We start from the raw sequence: 24,881 nt of genomic DNA, 5'->3' as shown, positions 1-24,881 counted from the left end.
CTCTTACTTCCACCAGCAGCCCTGATTTCCCACAAATGAGACAGAGAGAAAGAACAGGAGGAGACAGTCCCCTGGACTGTGCTCTCCTCCGAGTCCTCGCCCCTTTCTCCCCTCCTCCTGGGAAGGTGGGAAGGAGACTGGAGGAGGCAGGTGGCCAAGTGTGGAGCTGCCTCCAAACTGCACATCTGGTTTGCAGTTCAGCTGGGCTGGGAGGGCTCACTACCAGGACCTGTGGAGGGTCATGGCTAGCATTTCCCAGACGAGGGTAGGTCTGCCCCCTCCATCCCCTGGATGCTTATCAGCAGGCAAGTGTGGACACTAACCCACCCAGGGCAGCCCCGGAGATGGGGGACGAGCTCAGAAGATGCAGACCCTCCTGAGGATGGTCCTGCCACGCCTCCTCTTGCCCTGCAGGTGTGGGACACTCCTCACACAGGTGTGCCACACACCCATGGGCTGGGCCTCCCTCGGAAATGCCTATTGCTCAGGGCAGTGAGGCCCATGCACTGGAGGGACTAAAGGGAAGAAGAGTTAGGGAACACGTTCCCTGCCATGCGGAGAAGGGGGCCAACGCTGGGGTTGGTCTCGGTGGGGGTGGGGGTAGGAGGGATTACGGACCAGCTGCCTGTGAGGCTCAGAGTCCCAGGGGGGCTCCCAGGGGCAGGAAGGGGACTGGCAAGAGCTCCCTCTAGGGATGTGGCCAGCCATGGCCAGCAGGGGCCATGCGGCTGCATCCAGAGCCCTTATCCCCCACCGGCTTTCTGATTGTCTCTGAAGAATGCCTGGCCTAGGTGAGGAAGGAAGGAGCCTGCAGGTGGGGCATCTGGACACAGCTGGGAACACTTTCAATGTGTTTTTGAAGACATAGGAAAAGACTCTGTGAGTTGGGAGAGTATCCTTCTCGAAACTCCGGTTCTGGCCTCTTCTGCCAAGGTCGCACCTGAGTACATTGAGGCTGCTGTTTGAGGGTCCTCAAGCCGTTCCGGCACAGACACGGATCCCTTCACACCCAGTCTGGGACAGAGTCTTGTCACGGAGACCCACGGTTGGCTAATGAGGTCTCCAGGCCCTTCGGGGAGCTCCCCCAGGCGTGTGTAAACCCCCCTGAGAACAGGTGATGCAGAGCCCCCACGAGGCCCAGCAGCTAACCAAGCTCTGGGCGCCTGTCTGATTCTGAACCCCAAGTTCCAGTCTTTTCCTGGCGGGGCACCTGGCAAGTCCCCAGGAGCCCCCAGGCCATCCTGGCTCCGATTCCACAAGGAGCACTCTTTACATGTCGGGGCAGGAACCCGCCATCCGGGTGGGATTCCTCCAGGGAAGTGTGTTCCTTCAGCAATGAAATTTCATCAGCAGCAATTAATTCTCTGTCACGAGAGCCCATGAATTTGTGCCAGAAGGGGGAGGAAAAGCAACTGAATCTTTGATCAAACAAGTCTGTGTGCTGAAGGCTGGGTGCGGTTAACTACATCTCACCAGTGTATGGCTGCCGGCTGGGACAGGGGGCGGGGGTGCTCTCGCTCCTTCCAGGCCACTTGGGGAGGGTGGCCACCACATGGCCAGAGACGCTAGGCCTTCCAGGCCACCGCTGTCCTGGGGAGGACGCTGAGGACTGGGCTTTAGAGAGGGGAGGGGCGAGAGACAGCCTGCAGGCCCTGGGCAGCTCTGGGACTTGGTGCCTCCACTCCGTTCCCGGCCTCTCCTGTGCAGGGGCCTCACGATGAATGGTAATGATCAGATACTGGGGTCCAGGGCTCCAGTGAAGACTGGTATTGATTCTCTACTCTGAGTGTGAGTGTGTGTGTGTGTGTGTCTAAGAGAGAGAGAGGGTGAGACTGACTCATTTAGTAATGTGCCCGCACAGCCCCCTAAATATGGTCCCAACAGCTCAAGTCAATCATTAAGATAATTGAAACTTGCCATCCTGGCCCGTGCCCCTTCAAACCTCAGTTCCAGTTCAGAGAGACTCTGAAAACACCCCGTCTGTGCTCCCTTGCTCCCTCCTGCCTGGAGTCCACCTCAAATGCTCACAGAACCAGTGGCAGGGTCCAGGCACCCCCAGTTCCCTTGGCGTCGGGTCTCAGGGAGCCCCGGGGGAGATGCCTGTGGCAGGGGCTGCCCGAGACTGCACTGGGGGAATGGCTTTGGAAGCTATTTGCAAGGGTGCTGACTCTGAAGCCTCATGTGTGGGTGTGTTTTGGGCCCATTTGGAAAGGTCTCTGGTGAGGAGAAACAGATGCTGATGGCTGCATGAGTTTGGTTGCCCAGCAAGTTCATCTGGAGTCAAGCAAAGCCAAGCAAGTTGGCGTGCCTCTGGGGAAGGACACTTCTTTTTGCTACTGTCATGGCAAGATTCAGGCTGTTCTATAACATGACTAGTGGAACACAGGTGGGAAAGGCTGAACCTCCCGGTCTTATGTGGTCTAAAGCCCCACTGTGGCCCAAGGACACTGAAAAGTCTGGAGGGAGGAGGCTGTCATCTGGACACCTGCCTTCCGTTGGCACCAAATATCTGAGTGCCCAAAAAGTTTGCTCTATTGCATCCGTCACTGGCAGCCCAACAGCCTCAGAGAAACCCCGTCTGGTGGTAGGATGGGTCCCAGCAACCCAGGGAATATATTTAAACCCTTGCAAGGGCTCGTGTTTTGTTGGGTCCCCATGAGATCTTTCTGGATCCTTGGAGATGCCTCAGGGAGGATGTGTTGGATGTTGCCATTCGACAGCTCACCTGTGAAAGTGATGACAGGGTGCTCCAGAGAGAAGTGATCTGGGCACAGAGGCTTGTCATTGAATATGTTTAGTGGTGAAGTCGGGCAGGGTTCAGTTCAGTTCAATTGCTCAATTATGTCCAACTCTTTGTGACCCCATGGACTGCAGCACACCAGGCTTCCCTGTCTATTACCAATTCTTAGAGCCTACTCAGACTCATGTCCATCGAGCCAGTGATGCCATCCAACCATCTCATCCTCTGTCATCCCCTTCTCTTCCTGCCTTCAATCTTTTCCAGCATCAGGGTCTTTTCCAGTGAGTCAGTTCTTGGCATCAGGTGGCCAAAGTATTGGAGTTCAGCTTCAGCATCAGTCCTTTCAATGAATATTCAGGACTGATTTCCTTTAGGATGGACTGGTTGGATCTCCTTGCAGTCCAAGGGACTCTCAAGAGTCTTTTCCAACTCCACAGTTCAAAAGCATCAATTCTTCAGCACTCAGCTTTATAGTTGGGTTCATCTCAAGTGTTAATTGAGGTAGACAGAAAGTGTGATGGGTGCAAGGGTGCCTGGAGGGTGCATGGGCCATACTGGGGGGTCCTGGTTCCATCTAAAGCTTGCTGGACAACTGTGATCCATCGCTGGGGTAATGTGTCTATAATTCCCAACTCAAGGAGTTCCAGCCTCCGTCCCCTGGGTGTCAGCCCCGCCTGGTTTTTGCCCATTTCTCACTCAGAGCATCATCTCGCCGCCCCGACTGCTTAGAGCGGCAGGCCCCAGGACCGCAGGCTGCAAGGCGCTGAAAGACTTGGATGTGGTCCCAGAGGCTCCGGGCAGCCCTGGCGGTGTGGGGGGTGGGCACAGGCAAGCAGCTGCGTCCCAGGTGGGGAGGGGGCAGCTCGGGGCCGTGGTCAGCACGTCCAGATGAGGGGTCCTCATTGTGAATGCACAACTTGTCGGCGCCATCTCGGGAGCCTTGGATAAAGTGTGCCCGTGAAGAAGATAATTGAAAATCAAAAAAGACTTTGTTAATTTGATTAGGCAGAGCCGTCGTTGAATTGTTCTTCATCAAAAGAGATTTAATTTTGACATGCAATTAAATTCTTCTGCTCTAAGATCTGCCCCAAGTGCGGGAGATGGGCTTGGCAGCTGGTGGAGGGGCGCGAGGAGAGGAGGGTGTTGCTAAGGATTGTTAGGTGGGGGGGAAGTGAGCCGGGGGGGTGGTTACTGATGCTGAGGATTTGGGAGAAAGACAGAAATGATGGCAATGGGGTCCTAGGAGGAAGGGCAGAGCTGCGGCAGTGGAGGAAGCCGAGACGCAGAGGGGCTTAGACTGAGGGTGAGGGGCGAATTTGAGAAGAGAAGCAGAACGACAGAGCAGGAGACTCGGGACAGTGGGGAGCTTTACCAAGAGGAGAAAGGGGGAGGCCACACTCAAGTCTCAAGGAACCATTCTGTAATTCTCAGGAGGGTAGGAAGCCTGGTTATGACTGGGAGCCAGGAGGCTTCTTGGTGGCTTGAAATCAGGAAATATCCTGGGGTTGACCCTGGATCTGGAAGTCTATCTTAGAGGGAAGCAAGAGTTCCATCAGGGATTAGAGGGTCTGAGCCGTGTGACCCCAGCCTCCAAGGATGCCCCCAGGGTTCAATGGGGCATTTGAGGGTCTGAGTCGTGTGACCCCAGCCCCCGAGGGCACTCCCAGAGCAGCGATGGAGCCAATGTCCAGCTCCTGATCCCCCACCCCAGACAGTGACCCCCTGCTCGCACACCCCATGTTTTTATTCATCTATCTAAAAGCAAGGATGTGGGTCTCTTCAATTAAAATGATAGTGGTGTTTGCTTTAAAAAAGTCACTGATATTTCTTGAGGAAAATCTGGAAAACTGAGAAAAGTATAAATAAAGATGGAGCAACATGAAGCTCCCTTAAGTGACTTGTGAGGATTTAGGACGATAAGCACAAAGTCCAGTTAGAGCTCAGGCCTGTCTCAACTTCATCTCAATCCCCCCTGCTGCCCACACTCCCATGTTTGTCCCGAGGCCACGAGAGGACTCGGTGGTCCTGGCTGTGGCTCAGCAGCGGTCAGCCAACTCAACCCTCTTCACCCCCAGGGGCTGAAGCCCACAGGCGCTGGGGCAGCTGTCCCACAGCAGGGTGGTGACCGGGAGGTGCAAAGGACGAGGGAAGAAGCCAGCTTGGGATAGAGGCCAGTGAGAAGATTCCCACCACCACCCCTGGACCTTGATGCTCTTGGAGTCGGACCCAGGGCTGGGAAAGCTCAAATCCAGAGGCTTGGGCAGCCTGGACCGGGCCCATCACCCTGGGGGCAGGAAGCAGAGGCCAGCGTCCTGCGAGGGTGAGTGGTCGCTCGCTGAGCAGCTGAGGGAGAGGATCCAGGCTCCTCCTTCCACTCAGCGTTACCTCTAGCAAGAATCAATAAGTTGTAATTAGCAAATGTTATCTATTAGGCCCAGCTCTGAAAAACTTGCGGTAATTGTGTAAAAAAGCTGCATTAACACAGCAACACGGCCTGGAGAGGGAGGGGCTGGTGGCGGGGGTGGTTCCAGGAGGGAGGCTATGTTCCCAGTCCCCCGGCCTCCCACTAGCGCCCTGCCCCCGCACCAGGCCCCTCCCACAAGCGCCCCCCTCCGCCCCCCGGCCACCTCCTCACCAGGCCCCTGGGGATGCTTCGTCCAGGCTGTCAGTCCCCAAAGCGTGAAAAGTGCTTGTCCAAGGCAAGAACCGGGCCAGCGCGGCGGCCAAAGGCTGGGTCCCAGTGATTCTGGTGCCTCGTCAAATGAGGTGTTTTTTTTAAATGCTGTCTGCCATATTATTTTAATATCTCTTCCACCGGTTCTTAGGAGAAAGATTATAGTCTGAGGCAGGACCATGTCCCATCCAGATTACCAAAGTGAAATCTCCTCCTTGGATCCGACGCCTGCTTCTCGCTGTGGCAATGGTCCAGGAAGGGACCCATCCACGCCATCACCCACTACCCACACAGCACCCTCAGGCCCCCCTCTCATCTCCCAGGACCTGTGGGAGGGAGTTCAGTCTTTGCTGAACTGGGTGGTGACGGAGGCTGAGCTGCTAAGGCGGAACATGATGCTCTCCAGGGCTCTGGCTGGAGGTGGGACCCCAGGCATGCCTCCTCCCGGCCAGCCGCGTGCTCACGAGCGCCACGTTAGGGTTCGTGGACACTGGATGCCCCTGCCTGCTCGGGCTTCTTCCATCATAAAATTATTCAACATTGTATTTTATGGCTGCGTTGGTATAAGATGAATATATTAATATACGTTGAAACATTGTCCTCAATCTAAAAGCATTTATTTCTTCTGGTTGTAAAAGAAATTAAAACATTTCTGTGGGCCTGGTACTATGCTTCCTGGGTCTGTCTGATGGAGAAGTACCCTGCTGTCTCCCTCAGGGGTGCTGGAGATTAGCATAGCCCAGCATCCTCAAATCTCCAAGTTTTTGCCCAGTAGCTGCTGTCCATCCAGGCAGCGGCCGTGGGTTCAGTGGGGAGCTCTGGAGAGTAAGTTTGCATGGCTCAGGGTGAGAAGGTTGGCATCCAGTGCCCTCCTTGTGCCATGCACCCCCCGGGAGGCCTTGGGCTTCTCCTGTGGCGCTCCCCAGGCGACTGAGAGCAGATGGACAGATGGAGGAACCACATGACACCAAGAGCCTTCCCATCTCAATGCAGACACGCAGAAGCTGGGTGTTCCCCCCTCCCCCTGCCATTACTCCCAGTTTGGAGCTTCCTGGAGCAGTTAAAAGACCTGAATCCAGGGGGATGGACCTGACTTCCAAGTCCAGCTCTGTTTCTTAAGTCACAATTTGGCTTCCCTGAGTCTCAGCTTTCTTACCCATAAAATGGGCGTGATAGAGCCTTGGTGAGAGTGTCACGTCGCTCGGAGAGGCCGTCGCTGGGCACTGTCTGTGTGCAGTGTGGGGACACAGGGCATGGTGGTGTCTGACTCTTCGCGGCCCCACGGGCTATAGCCCGCCAGGCTCCTTGGTCCATGGGATTCTCCAGGCAAGAACACTGGAGTGGGTTGCCATTCCCTTCTCCGGGGGATCTTCCCCACCCAGGGAATCAAACCCGTGCCTCTTGGGTCTCCTACATCTCCTGCCTTGGCAGGCAGGTTCTTTACTACCGCGCCACCTGGGCAGTCATGATTATCCCAGCTTGAGTCTTAATGTCTTTGAGAAGAAAACTGTCTTCCCGGGTTGGGATTTTCTGGCATTTTTTCCAATGGGCCACACTGTCAATGACAGGGTATTTCATTGCAGCTTAGGAGAATGAGGTGTTACATAGCATGACTGACTCAACGGACATGGATTTGAGCAAACTCCGGGACATAGTGGAGGACAGGAAAGCCTGGCAAGCTGCAGTGCATGGGGTCACAAAGAGTCGGACATGACCCAGCAAGTGGCCATGATTTGGCGTGCACATGTGTGTGTGTGTGTGAGTGCACGTGTCCGTGTTTCTCTGTGTACTTGTGTCTGTCTGTGTGTGTGTGTGTCCCCATGTACCTGTGAGTGTATCCCTGTGTACCCTGTGTGTGTCCCCATGTACCTGTGAGTGTATCCCTGTGTACCCTGTGTGTGTCCCCGTGCACCTGTGAGTATATCCCTGTGTACCCTGTGTGTGTCCCCGTGCACCTGTGAGTGTATCCCTGTGTACCCTGTGTGTGTGCCCGTGCACCTGTGAGTGTATCCCTGTGTACCCTGTGTGTGTCCCCGTGCACCTGTGAGTGTATCCCTGTGTACCCTGTGTGTGTCCCCGTGCACCTGTGAGTGTATCCCTATGTACCCTGTGTGTGTCCCCATGTACCTGTGAGTGTATCCCTGCATACCCCTGTGTGTGTCCCCATGTACCTGTGAGTGTATCCCTGTGTACCCTGTGTGTGTCCCCGTGTACCTGTGAGTGTATCCCTGTGTACCCTGTGTGTGTCCCCGTGCACCTGTGAGTGTATCCCTGTGTACCCTGTGTGTGTCCCCGTGCACCTGTGAGTGTATCCCTGTGTACCCTGTGTGTGTCCCCGTGCACCTGTGAGTGTATCCCTGTGTACCCTGTGTGTGTCCCCGTGCACCTGTGAGTGTATCCCTGTGTACCCTGTGTGTGTCCCCGTGCACCTGTGAGTGTATCCCTATGTACCCTGTGTGTGTCCCCATGTACCTGTGAGTGTATCCCTGCATACCCCTGTGTGTGTCCCCATGTACCTGTGAGTGTATCCCTGTGTACCCTGTGTGTGTCCCCATGTACCTGTGAGTGTATCCCTGTGTACCCTGTGTGTGTCCCCGTGCACCTGTGAGTGTATCCCTGTGTACCCCTGTGTGTGTCCCCATGCACCTGTGAGTGTATCCCTGTGTACCCGGTGTGTGTCCCCATGTACCTGTGAGTGTATCCCTGTGTACCCTGTGTGTGTCCCCGTGCACCTGTGAGTGTATCCCTGTGTACCCTGTGTGTGTCCCCATGCACCTGTGAGTGTATCCCTGTGTACCCCTGTGTGTGTCCCCATGCACCTGTGAGTGTATCCCTGTGTACCCGGTGTGTGTCCCCATGTACCTGTGGGTGTATCCCTGTGTACCCGGTGTGTGTCCCCATATACCTGTGAGTGTATCCCTGTGTACCCGGTGTGTGTCCCCATGCACCTGTGAGTGTATCCCTGTGTACCCGGTGTGTGTCCCCATGCACCTGTGAGTATATCCCTGTGTACCCGGTGTGTGTCCCCGTGCACCTGTGAGTGTATCCCTCTGTACCCCTGTATGTTGTCCCTGCACACCTGTATTTGTGTGTGTCCCTGTACACACACAGGCAGAAGCAGCCAGGTGGTGAAGGTCTGGAGCGTCGCCACAGAAATAGCCTAATTAGGGAAATGAGTATTTAGAAGGAGGGGAATATTTTGTGCTTGATCAGGGATATTTCCTCCCCCTGCAATTTCTGTAAAACTATTAGGAAGACAACACAGGAGGCCCCAAACTTGACCAACGACCGGGTGGAAAGTACCGTGAGTTTCACCACCACTGAAGCTGGGGCTGGTGGTGAGAGGGGCTGGAGGAGGTGCCTGGGCTCAAGGTTTGGGGGCGGGGGCGGGTGAGGGAGAGGAGGGCTTGAAGTGCAGGTGTGCTGTGTTCTCGAGAGAGCTCCCTGACCCTCCCGGGACAGGGGAAAGAACTTGCAGGCAGATGTGCAAAGGATCAGACAACTTGATTGTCTTTGTGCTCGGGCTGACCCGTGGCAGAGGGATGGCTAAGAAATGGGGCAGAGGACAGAGGTCCGCACCTGTCCTCACCTGCCAGCCTCTCCGCTGTGTGGCAGCTCCCTGTCCTGCCCCGGGGCCTGGCTCTCTGCTCCTCGGTGGGGGCGAGGTGGTTGAGCAAACTCACAGAAGGCTGGGCCAGGAAGGCCACTGGTAATTTAATTGAACCAATTTGTTCAGAGTGGATTATTACTTCTCTTACAATGTTTTGAAAAAGAATTCAGCTGAACGCTTGGCTTTATGTGTGCACCGGGGGCAGGGGGTGTCCTGCCTCCCGAGCACGGCATCTTTCCACCCCAGAAGCTCCGGTCACCCCAGGCTGGGCCAAGAGACAGCCCTGCTGGTCTTGCAGCCCCCTGCCACCCCCACCCCTCCACCTCCTTGCCTGTTTCACCCAGAGCATCGACTGGCTTGCTGGTGCCGCCGTGGCTGGGGAGGCAGCGTCAGGAATGGAAACTTGATCTTTCTCTCCTCCCAAAATAAAATGTGGGGACAGGGCACCCTTTCCAACCCGGACTATGGGGGGTGGAGACTGAGCCAGGGAAGGTGTGAGAGCAAAGAAGCGGAAGGGGTGTCTACCCCGTTGAGAAAGGATCACCCTGTGTCGGGGAGAGGGAGGCCTGTGGTGCATTTGGACTCCACGTCCAGGAATAATCAGTGTAGTAATTGCTGTTAACAGCTGCTGTTATAGGTATTGAGCACTCACTGTCTTCTGGATATAGTTCTAAGGGTTTACGCAGAGTAATGCACTAAATCTTCATCCACACTGTGAGGGATGCATAACCATTACCTCATGTTATAGCTGAGAACATGAAGACCCAGGGAGGCTGAGTAACTTGCCTGAGGTCACACAGCTGGTATGGGCCAGGGGCAGGGTTCCAACCCAGGCATCTGGCTGCAGAGTCTGAGCTTGTAACTCCTGTGATGCCCCAGAAGCCGAGTTTTGTCACAGGACCAGGTGTTTCACCAGGAGCAGCTTAAAGGATTCTTTTGAGCAAGAGTGAGGCCCTGGAAGCAGCAGCTCTGCACCACCCGCCCAGGGTCCCCCTCACTCTCTCTGATCACTGCTTCTTCTCCAGACCTCCAGCCCCCTGGGGCTCCCCATGAACCGTCGAACCAGCTTTGTGCCATTGAGAGACACCCTGTGTTCTCAGAGTAATGTGACGTCCCTGGGGGCTGGGGACACAGCTCTCCAAGCCCCAGTCTTTTGGTCAACAGCCCCTGGCCACCCACCCTGTGATCCTTTACCCACTTGCCAGCCATAGGGAGACAACTGTGTGTGTGCGTGTGTGTGTGAGAGAGAGACATATGAGTGTGTGCGTGTGTTCTGTCTCCCCAACCGGGCAGCAGCTTCTCAGGGACAGGGGCAGAATCCCTCCCATCCCCTCCTAACGCACCCAGCCTCAAAATTGCAGCGTGAGTCAATCGATGTGTGGGAAACGATTTCCCTCCACCCTCTCCTGGGGAAACCTTGTCTTGACCAAATGGCTGGGGGTTGCTGTGTCCCCATCCCTGGGATGCCACGTTCCTCTGAGAACACAGGGCACCTCTCAATGGCACGGAGCTGGTTTGACAGCTCAGGGGGAGCGCCAGGGGGCTGGGGGTCTGGCTGGAAGAGGAGGTGGCAATCAGAGAAACGAGAGGGGGACGCTGGTCAGCAGAGCTGTGGGGGCCTGAGAAAGGAACCAGGGGAAGGGAGCCCGGTGGAGCTGGGGCAGGCAGGAGTGAGGAAGAAGCTGGGCTGGAGTTCTTCGGAGAAGGAAACCCTGGGCTGAGGGGGCGGGTGCCCCCCAGGAAGGAGGCGGAAGAACTCTGGGATGTTGTATGTAAATAGAGTTCCTTTAAATCAAATCATATTCTCAGTGCACTGGGGGGAGCTCAGTCAGTAAAGAAATCTTGCCAGAAGTCTTTTCCAAAAAAACAGTGCTTGTGCTTGATGCAAACCATCATTCTTTACTTAATTCATGTGTTTTCAAATGGAGTGTTCTTAAAGCAGGGCACATCTAAATAGTTCAAAGAAAACCCCCAAATCTTACAAACGTGAAAAAAAAACAATGGCTGTGTGTGTGCCAGTGTGTGCAAACCCTCACTTGCACCTACCTGGGTGCCACCAGCGAGGGCATTTTCTCATTGCTCAGTGCAATTTAAATTAAATGTTTAAAAGCCCTTCCTTCCAGTTTTTATTTGCTGGCCTAAGTCTTCCGCAGCAACTAATTAGCTTAATGAGTTTTCTTAACTCTTGGCTGTTAGAAAATCGTGTTTCTGCATGGAAACCAGTCCTTTCCAAAGGAGAGGGTCTTGGCACTTTGTGCCCTGACGCAGCGCCCCCATCCCTCTCTCTCCGCACACCAGCTCCTCCCCACCCACACCCTCCACCCCGGGCCCCAGCTCCGGGGGAGGTGGTCCCCCACCACCCTGTTCAGGAGGCTTGGCCTTTATCTCTGTCGCATGCCCCAAGCCCCTCACACTGTCTCCAGGGTGTTGTCTCTCCCTAGGACCTGCCTGGTGTGGAGGAGACAGCCCCACCGTGAGCTTAAAACCCATCACAGAACAACAGCCAAGAGGAGCTGGTTCCTGTGGAGGGAGGAGGGGTCCGGCGGGCCCCCTCTTCCCACACACGCCCTTCCAGGTGTCCTGTGAGCCTCGTTCCTGGGGAACACTAGCCCCGCTGCAGAGCCTTCTGTTGAGGCTGTGAATGGCCTGAGCACGGTCAGGCCAGCCCTGTGCTGTCAAGGCCTCCAATGCAGTATTTGCTCAGCCCCAAAGGCTTGTGCAAACAAGCACCCTTTTGCCCCCTCCGACCCATTTTATGGAAACTGAGAAGAAACTCAGAGCTCAGACTGCAGAGATGCAAGGTTGCCGCTGGCTCTGCTGTCTGTCCCTCAGAGCTTTGGGCAAACTATTTCCTTCCACAGATATTCCCAAGAACCCTCAGCAGGCAGGGCGGGCAGGCAGGTGGGGTCCGTGGCCAGTCCCCTCCTCTTTGGGGGTATTTTCTCCACATGGAAGTGGGGGACCAGCTAGGTTTTTAGGGTGCCACTTATGCGAGTGTGGGAACCTTGGCGGGGAGAACATGAAGGGCTGTGAGTCAATATAGTGTTTACCTGGGAATACAGCTGGATGGGCCAGCACATCGAAAAATAACATGGAGAAGCGGGGCTTAGGTACTGCAGTGGTCCTCCCCCCGGAAATCAGGAACCTTTGAGCTTTGGAGACCAAGCTGCCTGACAAGAGTCCACGCTCAGCTTCCCCTTGGAAATAAAACCTGGGCAAGCCTGGCCCACCTGCTCCGGGGGGCTGGGATCCCACAGTGGCAGGGTGGCTCCCGGCCCTGCCGCCCCTCCGTCTTCTTCAGCCCTCGAGCTCCACCCCTGTAGCCGACACCCACCACCTTCTCCATCCTAGGTCTCTGCATCACTGATTAACTCTCATGTCCCACATCCCACACTCTGACCGGAAGAAGATGTAGGAACAGACTCACCCTGATGTAGGTCAGCTTCCTGTTCAGGCTGGGGGGACAAAATATCACCCACGGGGAGCTTATCGACAGCAGACACTGCTCAGGGTCTGAGACCAGGGAGCTGGCTCGGTTGGGGGAGGGCTTCTCTCCTGGGACACCCTGCTCGTGTGGCAGAGGGCCGGGGGTCTCCTGGGGCTCTTTTATGAGGGTGCTGAGCCCATTCCACGATTTGATCACAGGCACCCCAGCACCATAAGCAGGATGTGAGGCACCAGCAAGGGGTTCTGCCGTCCCAGGGGAACGAGGGGGCACCACGTGGCAGTGACTGCCCAAACTTTGATGTTATGGGGAGGCTGTCTAGAAGATTCCCTTGGACATACAAACGCCATCTTTGATGCTTCTTACCCCTCGAACCCTCCAGGCTCTGCTCCAGACGAGGCATATTGTGGGGTTGAGCATCTCACGTGACCTAGGAGTAGGGGGCACCAGGAAAGGGGCTTGGCCTCTGCTGCCCCCCGAACCCTTGCTGCCTAGGCAGGCCCTGGATGTGTCTCCCCTGGATCAAGAGCCTTCCCTTGTGGTGGAACCCCAGACTTCATCCAAGTGAAGGGAACCACCGTCAGTCCTGGAGGGCCCACTTGTTGATGTCCAAGACCACTTCCTCTAACTGTGGAGCCTCCCACTGTGTGGGCTTCCTGTGGGTGGGGAAGTGGGGGGAGGAGGGGAACGAGGCCACGAGACAAAAACTTAGATGCTCGGTCACTTGTTTTATGTCCTTCGGGGTCAGACACTGTCACCCAGAGCCGCAGAGGAAGAGCCCTGGGCCGGAACACAGGAGAGAAAAGGAGGTTCTGGCCAAAGGCTCTCTCAGAAGGGGACGGGGCTCAGGCGTGTCAGCAGTGGCGACAACAGTCACTGCCCAGGACAGAATGAACCCCGGTCACGGCGGTGGTGGACGTGCTGCGTGTGAACTAGTTTCGAACACTCGCTACCATGACATCAGCTGTGCCCCCACAGTACACATCTGGCGTTTGGGCATGGAGGGCTTGCAGGGCGAGTGAGACTGTCAGTCAAGTGTCGGTGCCGGCGTGTGGCAGATGCCCAAGGAGTGGACCGCCCTCTGAGCCCCTCCCCACTGGAGAAGGGGGCCGCGGAGCAGGCTAGACTAGGCCACAGTTTGCTGGCTGCCTGGTCCTCATACCAGATGCTGCGGAGCTGCTGACACCCAGGCTGACGGGGAGATGATCCTTCTAGCTTTGTGCTCACTCTGCTTCATGTGAGCCCCGATCGTTTCAGAAAACAGGTGGGCATGGGTGCGGAAAGAAGGAAAGTCACCCTGAAAGAGAACCCGTGAGAACCCCGGAAGGAGAGACAGTCCACGTGTGCTGGAGAACTGTGTCAGTGAGAACGTTTGTCCCCGCACCTCCCTTCTCCTGAGTAGGAAACGAACGCAGATCACATCGCAACTCACCTTCCCATGTGCTGAGAACCCCCTGTGAGGATTTCAGGAGTCCGTGCTCCTGCCCTGCTGTTCTCTCGAGCTGGAGTTAATTCCCCTCCCTGGATGCACGCAGATGTGTCCAGAGTGCCCCAGCCGCGGAGGCAGAGAGCGCCCCTCTCGGCGACCTCCTCGGTGCCCTCTCCCAGCACGATGGCTGAAGGGTTGTCAGCCTCAGGCGTCCCCAGTGTGGCTGTGGTCCGCGCCCTGCAGAGGCCCTGTCTGCCTCGGTGCCCACCACCCCTTCCCGCCCACCTCTGCTGCTCCCCACAGGGGCCCGGCGCCTCCATGCTCTCCTCCTCAGGGTCCTGAGCAGGGCTGCTGGAGGGACGGTTTCCAGCTATTCCCTCGAGTATGTCTTACCCGACCTGAGCTCCCAGCTGGATAGGGGCTCCCTTCTGTTTATGGTCTCCTCCTCTTTCTCCCTCCTGGCACCTGCCACCCAGGGCTCACATGTGGTCGTCAGTGATGCTGGGCGACGAACACATGGATCTGGCCAACGTAATTAGCATTTTGAACAAGAATCAGGCAAAGATCCGGGCACCAGAGGAGGGGGAGGGGGACAGGAGCGAGAAGAGGAGGAGGGGGAGGATGAGGAGGTAAGGGAAGAGGAGGCACCCACTCGGGAGGACCAGTGTGGACGGTTGGCCACACTAGTGCTTGGGGCAGAAGCCTCCCAGCTCCGGGTATGTCTTCTCCATGTGCTGGTGCGTCCCCGCACTTGTCCCCCTGTAATTGAGCAGGTGCTGGGCCGGTGGTGAAGCAGGCTAGCATCGACTGTGTGCAGTAGAGGCATCAATAAAGCACTGCGTGTTGGGAGGCCGGCTCACACACTGGCAGACGGTGGGAGCTGGAGAGTGGCACTCTATTCATGATGTTTTGATTTCTCAGGCTCTGGGGACACCGACTTTGATAGATCGCGTTGTGGCACCAGCACAACATACCATAAAATAACAACTCACTTCCTGAGCAGGTGTAAGCCACTGGAGCCCACCCATTCCTTTAAAATTAAATACTTTAAAGAAAAAAAATAAAGCTTGGGGAAGATAGATCCCCAACCCGTGGTGCCAATGGCCGGTCATGCTGTGGGTTTCACAGGTGTGAAGTGTCGGCTTTGCCGATGATGGTGCCCGAGAGGTGGCTGGCCCGCCTGCCAGGAAGGCCAGCACGGTGCCTGGTTTCTGCTTGGACTGCAGGCTGGCCCTGGGGTTGCCTCCGTCAGCCATCTAGTTCGTTCTACTAGTGTCTGGGTTGCTTCACTCTTGCTCTGTTGCTCTGCAGACTCACACCTTGCTCTCCATGGTGTTGCTTTCAGCACAGGGATCCCAAGTTGCAGGCGGATCCTCTGCAGTGCGAACCAGCCAGTGGCTCTGGCGAGCCCTCTTGTGTATGTCACAGCGGGCATACACAAGGGTCTCTGAGTGCTGTCCTTCTTGCCTGATGGGTCCTGATCAGAGCTTTGCCATGCCACAACTTCTGCAGTTGAGGCTGATGGCTTCTTTGGTGCAAGAGGGTGGTACCCAGGAGAGGACCTGTCTCCATGGTTACGGGCCACCTGGAGGTGAGGCAGCTGCCCCTCCATCCCTGTGGCCTCTGCTGGGTTCTGATCATGCCCTCCTTACCCAGAGGGTTTCCTGAGCTCTAAATCAGATAGCAGCTCTAAGGATAGAGTATGGGGCAAAACTGTTTAATCTACATTGTCAGTGTGAGGAAGATATATCCCTTCAGTTTTATTTTTTTCAGAAGGTGTTATCAAATGTGCGGGTGATTCATGTATAAGAAATATATTCTGTTACAACATTTTTCACCTGCCGGGCGCTGGCTTCGGCAGGCCCTCATTGTCTCACCGCTTGCTGGAATCCATTTATCTGTCGTCCGTGTGGGAGCGCGGGGGTCGCTGCAGGAGCACCATTGGAATTAAGTATGAATTAAATGTACCATTAAAATAAAGTGTTATCACAGGCATTTAATGACTTTTATTCTTTAACGGGTTTGTTTTGTGACTTTTGACGCCCAGGCAGCTTCCTGTTTTATTTTTTCTCAGTGGATTTTCAGTTAAGGGTTTGTTGTCTTCCTTAACGTCAGAGAGGGTGCTGTATTTTCCCCATAGTTCCAGCTGTTCCTTTCGGTACTGTTGGAGCGAGTATTTTGTTTGGCAGAGAATGAAACTGGAAAAAAACCAAAGTGATTCTTTACAAGGAGTTAAAAAGAACACGGAGCTAAGATTCCAGCCACCCATAAACACTGTGTGTCCAGAGCAGAAATTTATGCATTCGGGGTAGATGGGCTTCATCTGGGCTCAGCAAAGATCAAGAAACCAGCCTCCCCACCCCCCAGGCCTGCTGAATACAGCCAGGACTGATGGGATCTTGGTTCTCTTATTTTCTGTTTATAATCCTGCTTCCGTTCCTGGCCCTCCAGACCTCCCCAGGTCCTCACTCCAGCTCCGCGCACTCCAGCCATCCTGGCCTGTTACAGGGAGTGTCTGCCCCCCAGTCCTGGGCAGCCGTTCTGAGTTTTGGGCCAACAGCTGCCCAGACAGGATCTGGAGAGCTGGGATTTATTCCTCCCATCAGCCTATAGATAATGGGTGCTGATTTTGTGCCAGGCCTGCCCCAAGCATGGCATGGAGCAGAGACCATCCCTGCTCTCCTAGAGCCCACCTCTAGACATGGGGCCATTTAAACAAAGGAATGAAAGGCCCCAGAGACCACATGCTGTCCCAAGGACCCGAGAGGGTCGGGGGGCTGGGGCCACTTCCTAGGGGACGGGCTTTCTGAGGCTGTGGTGTCTGAGCTGGGGCCTGGAGGAGGAGCAGCCATGTGAAGCCTGCTGGAAGTGCACACTAGGGCCGTGGCAATGGCCAGGGCTGAGGCTCTGAGTTGGTGTACAGAGCGGCCAAAACAGAGTGGGTGCCGGGGAGGTCTGAGGGGAGTTTGGGGCTATGGGAGCCACTGTGCTGGGACCTGATGACCGTTAGAAAGTGGACCCAGGTGGCTGGGTGGGCACTGGCTGAAGAGAGTGGGTGGCCAGGGCCATGGGCTCTGAGATCACCCTGAGACCATCAAGATGCCCAGGGTTTGGCTTGGGCCACTGGGTGAGTGGGGGTGCTGTTTATGGGGACCCCTGAGGGAGCCTGGGCAGGAACAGGGGAGATGGAGCCCTAGCCTGAGCACATTGGGTTCGAGACTCCTGTAGGGCTTCCAGGAGAGCCCAGAAAGGTAGCAGACAGAAGAACCTGGAATATAAGTGTTGGGGCAGTTGGTAGGGTCAACCTTCCAGAGGCATCAGTCCTGGAGAGGCTGGCTGAGGTCACCTCGCCCGTCCCCTTGCCGAGGACAGACCATGTCCTCCTGCACATCACAGGAATCCTTGCACACCCTCGAGTATCCCGGGAGTCTCTGCCTTTCATGAGTCCCTCGATTTTCAGCGCATTGAACCGAATGCCCCTCACCCTTCTTTGGGCCACAGGACCATTGGTCTCAGAAGGACAAGAAGTCTCCTTGGAGGCAGGAGCTGCTAAAACCTGACTTCTCGTCTCTGCCGTTCACCCCATAGTCTGGATGAACTTCACCCCTCTGCGTTTTTAATCACTCTCAGTTCTCAATCTACTGTGAGTGCAGACGAGACTGTGCCCTCTCCAGCGGGGCCCCTGTGCTCTGAGCGTCTGAGGGAAGAAGCTTTTCCACACCCACAGGCAGGCCTTGAGGGCTCTCTGATGCTTGTGCATTGACTCCTCTGAGCTAATGGGACACGAAGGGGGCATTCAGCCTCTATTCCATGCCCTGCGGGGTTCCCAGGTGACACTAGTGGTAAATAATCCACCTGCCAACTCAGGAGACATGAGGGATGAGATTAATCCCTGGGTTGGGAAGATCCCTTGGAGAAGGAAATAGCACCCCACTCCAGAATTCTTCCTGGAAAATTCCATGGACAGAGGAGCCTGGCTGGCTACAGTCCACGGGGCCGCAAAGAGACAGACACGACTGAGCACACACACACACACTCATATGCTGGGGCCACCAACACCAGCTCGGTGGCCTTGGGCAGGTGACAGAGCTTCTCAGAGTCTCCTTGTCTTCGTGTCAGGGGATGTGATGCCAGCAGCTGGCTCAGTCCTAGGAGCATCGCTCGGCAGGCTGATGCTGTTACTCCAGCCGTATCAGGTATTTCGAGCCTGGAAAAGTGGCCCCTGGGCACCTCTGCATGCAGAACATCCAACCCTCCCATCCCCCCTTGAACATCCAGCTGGCGTTGGCATGTTCGCCCGCAGCCTGGCACCGTGCCTGCAGCCCAGCTCTGGGTCCAGTGCAGGTGCTGCCCACGCCCGCCCCTCCCTGTCCCCTGGTGGGCATCCTCCTCTCCCTGTGTGGGGAGCATGGGGCCTGTTTGGCTCTCAGAGACGCTGCCTTCCCCACTGTCCTCACCAGACTCAGGGCTGGGGATCTTGGCCAAGTCCTGGAGTGCGTCGTTTAAACTGGTGATGAGCTGACAATTCTGGCTTCAGAAAAACGCAGAGGGTGCGGTGCGTTTTCCCGAAGGTGAGAGAATATCTGAGAACCCAAGAAGGTTCCCTGGGCGGCTCCACCTTGGGCTGCAAGACCCCCACGTGTGTAGGATGGGAACTGGTAGCCGCAGCCCAGCTGGCCTGAAGAGCCAGCAGGTGACGGAGCAAGTCCTGGGGACGGGGGCGATGTGTCAGCCCCACCTCGGGGCTCTGATGACGGAGTCGATCTGCAGAGGCTGGGAACAGTCGTCTGCGGCAGATGTATTATTTAGAGAGGCTTGGGGAATCTCGGAGGAGAGAAGACACTGCGTGCATATTAAGATGGAAATGGCAATTAACTACCAAAATAAGACATTTTTATAACATTTTTATTGAAGTTTTAATGAACAAATAAAGAAACAGAAATCTGCATGTGCCTTGTGAGCCATATAAAAATGACTAAATCAAGATGAAATGGTAAGAACCAGCAACACCTCAACTTCCTCTGCTTCTCGAAATAAATAAGCAAGTGCACACGGCTTCACCGCCGACGAGCACGCACGTGTGCACACGCACTCGGCCTTGGCCCCGAGACCCCGAAATGCAGGGAGAGGGTGGGAGTGGGGCAGAATGAAAGAGGGGGGAAGTCGGGAGGAGGAGAGGAAGGAATCACTCTGGACAGAAGCCCGCCTCCCAGCAGGCGGCAGGGCCATCTGCCCTGTACCACAGGACTGGAGCCCAGAGGACACATGGGCTCTGGGGGCGGGAGCTGGGACCGTGGGGCTTGGAGGGAGGGCCTGGGGACCCCCACAGCCCCACCGACCAGTGGGGTGTCCTGACGGGGAGTCTTCTAATCGCCTTAGAGATGTCTGATCGGGAAGGAGGTGGAAATGTCTGCACGTGGAAGGCAGAGGGAAAAATCGCCCGTGTGAGCTGAATGGAGTCGTGGATTGGCCAAGCTCCTCCCCCTATTACCATCACATTCTGGTTGCTGTTCAGTCAGTAAGTCGTGTCCGACTCTTTGCAACCCCACGGACTGCAGCATTCCAGGCTTCCCTGTCCTTTACCTTCTCCTGGGGTTTGCTCGAACTCATGTTCATTGAGTCGGTGATGCCATCCAACCACCTCATCATGGACCACCCCATTGGCAGGTGGGTCAGTGCAGAGACTGAAAGTGTCACCCGGGGACAAGGAAGTGTGGAGATGATCAACTGTGTGGGAAAGATTCCTGTCCGTGGGGGTGGGTCTGGATGGTGGGTTGGGGAAAGGCTATCAATCACCCTCTTCTGAACCTTAGGACTCAAATATGGGTCTTTTCTAATTTGGGGGGTATTCGTCCCTTTATCCATTGGCTTCCCTTCACTGAGAAACGAACCCCTGTGACCAAAAGCTGATGTTTTCCTGTGTTCAGCGGGAACAACCCAGACAAGCCGTCTGCTCCCAGTAATTGCTCACAATACACAATACACAAATTGGTTTACAATCATACCTCGATTTTATCACAACTAATTTAAAATTCATATTGCCACTCCCCTCCCCCACCCTCAACACACATAATTTAATCTGATTCTTAAACACACATACACACACACAAGGAATTTGATCCAGAGCAATTTTTCTCAATTAAAATTTGTGATTACATTTCTGAGCTTCCACGGCAGAGTTCTGAGTGGGGCTGTGATATAATTTAACTTCTCCTAAATTGCTGACACCAATAACCCTATAAATTAGCAGATGGTGGAGGGAAGTCTCCTGGCTTCTTCCCTGTGATTTTGTAATGGTTTGATTTTGTAATAGGGGTTTTGAGTGCAAGCCAGGAACCCCTCCTCTGGCAGTGGTGAGAGCTTTTCCCATTTCATCATCTCTGAAGCTGGTTGCATGGGTTTTAGTTCAGCGAAGGTGCAGAATCAAGAGAACTGCTCACATCCCGGTCCAGCACCCTTGTGGAACCTGGCTGAGGAGGAAGCCCCAGGGCTTGGCACTGGACCGGGCTGGTGAGGTTCAGGTGGCCATCCGACTCGAGCTCCCAGACAGGCTTAGGGTTCTCTGCCAGCTGCGGCTGACCAGCCATCTCTTAGCTTCCAACTTCACTGTGGTCATCCTTGTTTTGCTCATGTTGAATTTTTTCCTTTATTTATTGGCAGTGCTTTGTCTTTGTTCCGCCTTCTCCAGTTGCGGGCGCGGGCTTGCCATTGCAGTAGCTTCTCTTGCTGCGTAGCATGGGCTCCAGGCCCGCCGTCTTCCGTGATTGTGGCACACGAGCTTAGCTGCCCTGAGGCATGTGGGATCTTCCTGGACCAGGGATCAAAGCCGTGTTCCGGCATGGCAAGGCGGATTCTTAACCACTGGATCACCAGGGAAGCCCCTTGTTGACTTGTTTTAGTATTTACATAGTTCTTAGGGCTTTTGAACATGCCCCTTTGAAATACCCAGTGTCCTTAAATATTTTGCTTTTTCAGCTTAGAGTGCTTAAAATGGCTTATCTGTTAAGGTGCATTAAGTTCAGAAAGTCCAAGTCACCTAGGCACTGGCTGCCAACATGAAAAAAAAAAAGACATAAAAATGATCCAAAGAACCAGATGTAGTAGACGTTTGGACATGACAGAACTGGTCCTGCTTCAGCCCAGTCTTATCGGGCCAGCCTTGTCTGGATAGAGAGGTTGCTTTTTCTCCCTCTCTGTCAAAAAATGTTGGCCAGACTATTCAAATATAATTGTCTTGCCTGTGTAGAGTTTGTGTGTGTGTGTTAGTTATTCAGTCGTGTCTGACTCTTTGCAATCCCGTACACTATAGACCGCCAGGCTCCTCGGTCCATGGGATTCTCTAGGCAAGAATACTGGAGTGGGTAGCCATTCCCTTCTCCAGGGGATCTTCCCGAGCCCAGGTCTCCTATATTGCAGACAGATTCTTACCATCTGAGCCACGAGGGTGTAGAATTTAGTACCCAGCAAGGATTAACTCCTCACCATCAACAAAAATGGGTCTTTGGAATTTAGTGGGGAGGATGGGGAAAATTGGGCTTCTCAGGTCGTTCTAGTGGTAAACGATATGCCTGTCAATGCAGGAGATGCAGGAGACGTGGGCTAGATCCCTGAATTGGGAAGATCCCCTGAAGAAGGGAGTGGCAACCCACTCCAGGTATTCTTGCCTGGAGAATCCCACGGACAGAGGAGCCTGACAGGCTACAGTCCTTGGGGCTGCAAAAAGTTGGACATGACTGAGCGACTGAACACGTGGGGTAAGTAGATCAGAGATAAATACAGGATGCCTAGTTGAGTTTGAATTTCAGATAAACAATAAGTAAGTTTTTAATGTAAATATGTCCTGTGTAATATTTGGGACATACTTATACAAATAGTTATACTAAAAATTACTTTAAAAAAATTCAAATGTAGCTGGGCATCCTGCTTTTCTATTTGCTAAATCTGGCTGCCCTAGCGGCGGGTACTGTCAATCAGCCAAGTCACCCCTCCCTTCTTGCCCTCTTGGGATCATCTTTAAGAAGTAAATTTAGGGTAAATTAAGTCCACCTAATCTATCAGAGTCTTGATTTCCTCACTCATAAAATAAAGTTGTTGAGAGGATTAAATGATGCGTTGACAGATGCACCCAGACCAGCGCCACCCAAAAGAGACAAACCAGAACATGTATTTATAGCCTGCTTGCGTTTGCATTTTAGGAGATGTGCACACATGTTTTCCAGAGCAGCAGCTATAGCACCTGGGGAGGATGTGTTTGTGACTGGCTGACGGGGAAGTGTCTGGGGCCTGGGGCCAAGGTGGGGCTGGTCCAGAGCGAGAATGTCACTGGGGGCAGAGAACCTGCTCCCAAGATGTAGTTGCCAAGTTTCTGTTTCGAGCGCTCAGGTGAACACTTTAGAAAATAGCAAGAGGCAAGTAGCTGAGGGGGTCTTATCTGTGTGCAGCTGGGAGCCCCCCTAGCCAGATGGCAGCTAGGTGAGGAGGGAGGGGGAGCTGTGCTAGGCCTGGGGCTCAGGCCTGGGGGGCCTGGCTGAAAGGGACTTGGGCTGCCCTTGCAACACTTTTTATCTGGGCAGGGAGAACTGACTTTACACTGTGATTCCTGACCAATTTTTACTTTTTTTTAACTTCTGTTTTCTAATCTTTGTCTGATCACATTCCAGGAAACAAACTGATTTTTTCTGAATGGTTGTTCAAACCTGCCTCTATATCTTTTCACAGTGGCATAAAAATAATAGAAATTTCACCCTTTCAAAGTGGACAAGCATGTGTCCTGTGAGAGGCGCCCCTCAGCAGTGTGCAAGCGGGGTCCCCGGGACACTCACCTTGTTTCCACTCAGTCCATGGATCTGCTAGCATCTCCTATTTCTAGAAGAAGACATCTCTCAGTTTCACACAGAAACACTTGGACCACAGTTGGGGCAGGTCTCTTGTTCAAGTTCTTGCAGAAAGTCAAGAACCAGAGGTGCTTGACTTTCCCCTTCAGTTGGGGTGAAATGCCCCAAAGCTCTATCCCCAAGTTCACACTCAAGTTGAGGGTGGAAGGAAGGAGTTTATAAAGACTCAGTAATGCTTGGAGCTGGGAGCAAGCCAAGATGTCCCACTACAGAAAATCACCTGAATCATGTATTACATAATTTTGTTCTGCCTTCTGTCAGACATTTAGCAGAGATGGAATTTTCCTTGCACTTACAAGAAATGTAATAATAAGAAAACAGTTCATCAACGGACTTGGGGCACATTCAGCTCTTTGGTTCTCATCCTGAGTTGAAATCAATAGTCCAGGAGCCCATGGCTCCCCAGCCAGGAGGACCTGGAGAGCAGCCTTCTCTGCAGTCACCGGGCCCCTGGGTTTCCACGCGACCACAGAGTAAGGCGGGTGGGCACCCCAAGCAGAGAGGAAACGCTTGCCTGATAAAGTCAATAGGACTCCTGTCTGGGGGCCTGTGAACAGAACTCAGCCCCCCTGGCAAACAACATATCTCTCTAAAGGGCTCGATGCATCTGAAGAATTTGCACGCGCTGGTTCAGAGTCCAGCTCCTCCCATCTTCCCTCCTGGGGCCACTCTGTTATTGGGAAGGGTCAGCTCCAAACCAGGGGAGGCCCTTCCCTCTGCTGCCCACACTCCCCTGCCCCACACCCTGTGTTTCCTGGGTCATTACTCTGTACGTCTCCACCTGAAAAATATGCCACGTCCTTCTCGGGATCCTGTTTTAAACCATGTGGAAGTGTGTGAGGAGGTGGACTCTGTGAAGCAGAATGACCTCATCTGGGGACACAAAGAGGCAAGGCTGGTGGGGAGAGCCTTCATCAAAGGGGCGGGCTGTTAGCAGTAACACCCATTAATAACCGTGCATCAGGGGAGGGGAGCGGGCCATTAGGTGACGGCAAACCCGGTGCAATTCTCTATTAAATGAGCTAATTACATCCTTTAATTTTACTTTCGAAGGATCACAGATACCTTGCAAAAACGCAGAGCGTGTCAAGCTACTTTCAGTGCTATGGAACTAAAAATAATGAAACGATTAACAGTGCAATGTGGAAATTGACCCCAATTTGAGGGGAGGGAAGGGGGCAAGGTTCCTAAGCATTGTGCCCTTGCTCACCCATGGGAGAAGTGTCCTGGGGGAGTCCTCTCCTCACAGGCCAGAAGCAGAGGTGACAGGAATGTGCTTGCTCTGAATTTGCTGTCTGCTTTGCTATGTTTCTTTCCCTTGTCTTCCCACAGCCTCTGTACACTGGCCTCTCTTTCCTCTATCCCTGTCCTCCTGAGTCAGTGTAGGTTTCACTGATTTTAACAAATGCCCCACACTGGTGCTGGGTGTTCATAATAGGGGAGGCTGTGTGTAGGGACAGAAAGCAAGAGCTATATGGGAAATCTCTGTACCTTCTTCTCAGTTTTGCTGTGCCCCTAGAATAGCTCGAAAAATAAAGTCTACTAAACATGCACACAGACAGACAATAAGACACCACCTCAAACCCCAGGACTGTAGAGGCAGTAAGTAGAGATAAGGGTCACCGGAGCCAGTAACCCATCAGAAATGCTGAGCAGGAGAGACTGTATGGTGAAACTGGGTTGGAAAGATAAGATGCCGTTTCCAGGGCAATGCCACAGACAGGGCATCATGCCCTGTCTCTACCAGCTGCCCGGGCCTGTGCCTCTGTTGGCTCCTCCCATCTGGAAGCTGGAGGCCAAGGTTCCTGGCATGTGTGGTTCCCTCTATACCAATGATGGAGCAGGGACATGTCCCCCAGGAGTACGGAATGACTGCACCTGGTCCGTGTGGTGGGGGGTGGACAAGGAGGTGAGAGCCATGTGAGATGGGCAGCAGGGGATGTGGCCAGGACCGTGCCTGGCCCTGCAGCCCCCAGTGCTTTGAAGGCATGTACAAGAGCTGAGAAGGGAACAACAGGGCTGGGCCTGTGAATTAAAAGATCAGGCTGACCACCTTGTGAGAATCATTGGAAGAGGCAAAGGGGAAGCA

General features: G+C 54.3%; 1 protein-coding gene across 12 annotated transcripts in view; it reads left to right on the top strand.

Moving 5' to 3' along the window:
• The window catches only part of RBFOX3 (RNA binding fox-1 homolog 3), a 440,759-nt gene that overhangs the window by 180,487 nt on the left and 235,391 nt on the right, over positions 1-24,881 (top strand). The window lies entirely within an intron of this gene.

This window comes from Bos grunniens, chromosome 19 (assembly GCF_055505025.1).
Source record: "Bos grunniens cultivar Pamir isolate PY7600 chromosome 19, Bosgru_T2T1.0, whole genome shotgun sequence".
Lineage (NCBI taxonomy): Eukaryota > Metazoa > Chordata > Mammalia > Artiodactyla > Bovidae > Bos > Bos grunniens.
Note: the sequence above shows the minus strand (reverse complement) of the source record. Positions and strands in the feature narration are given on the sequence as shown.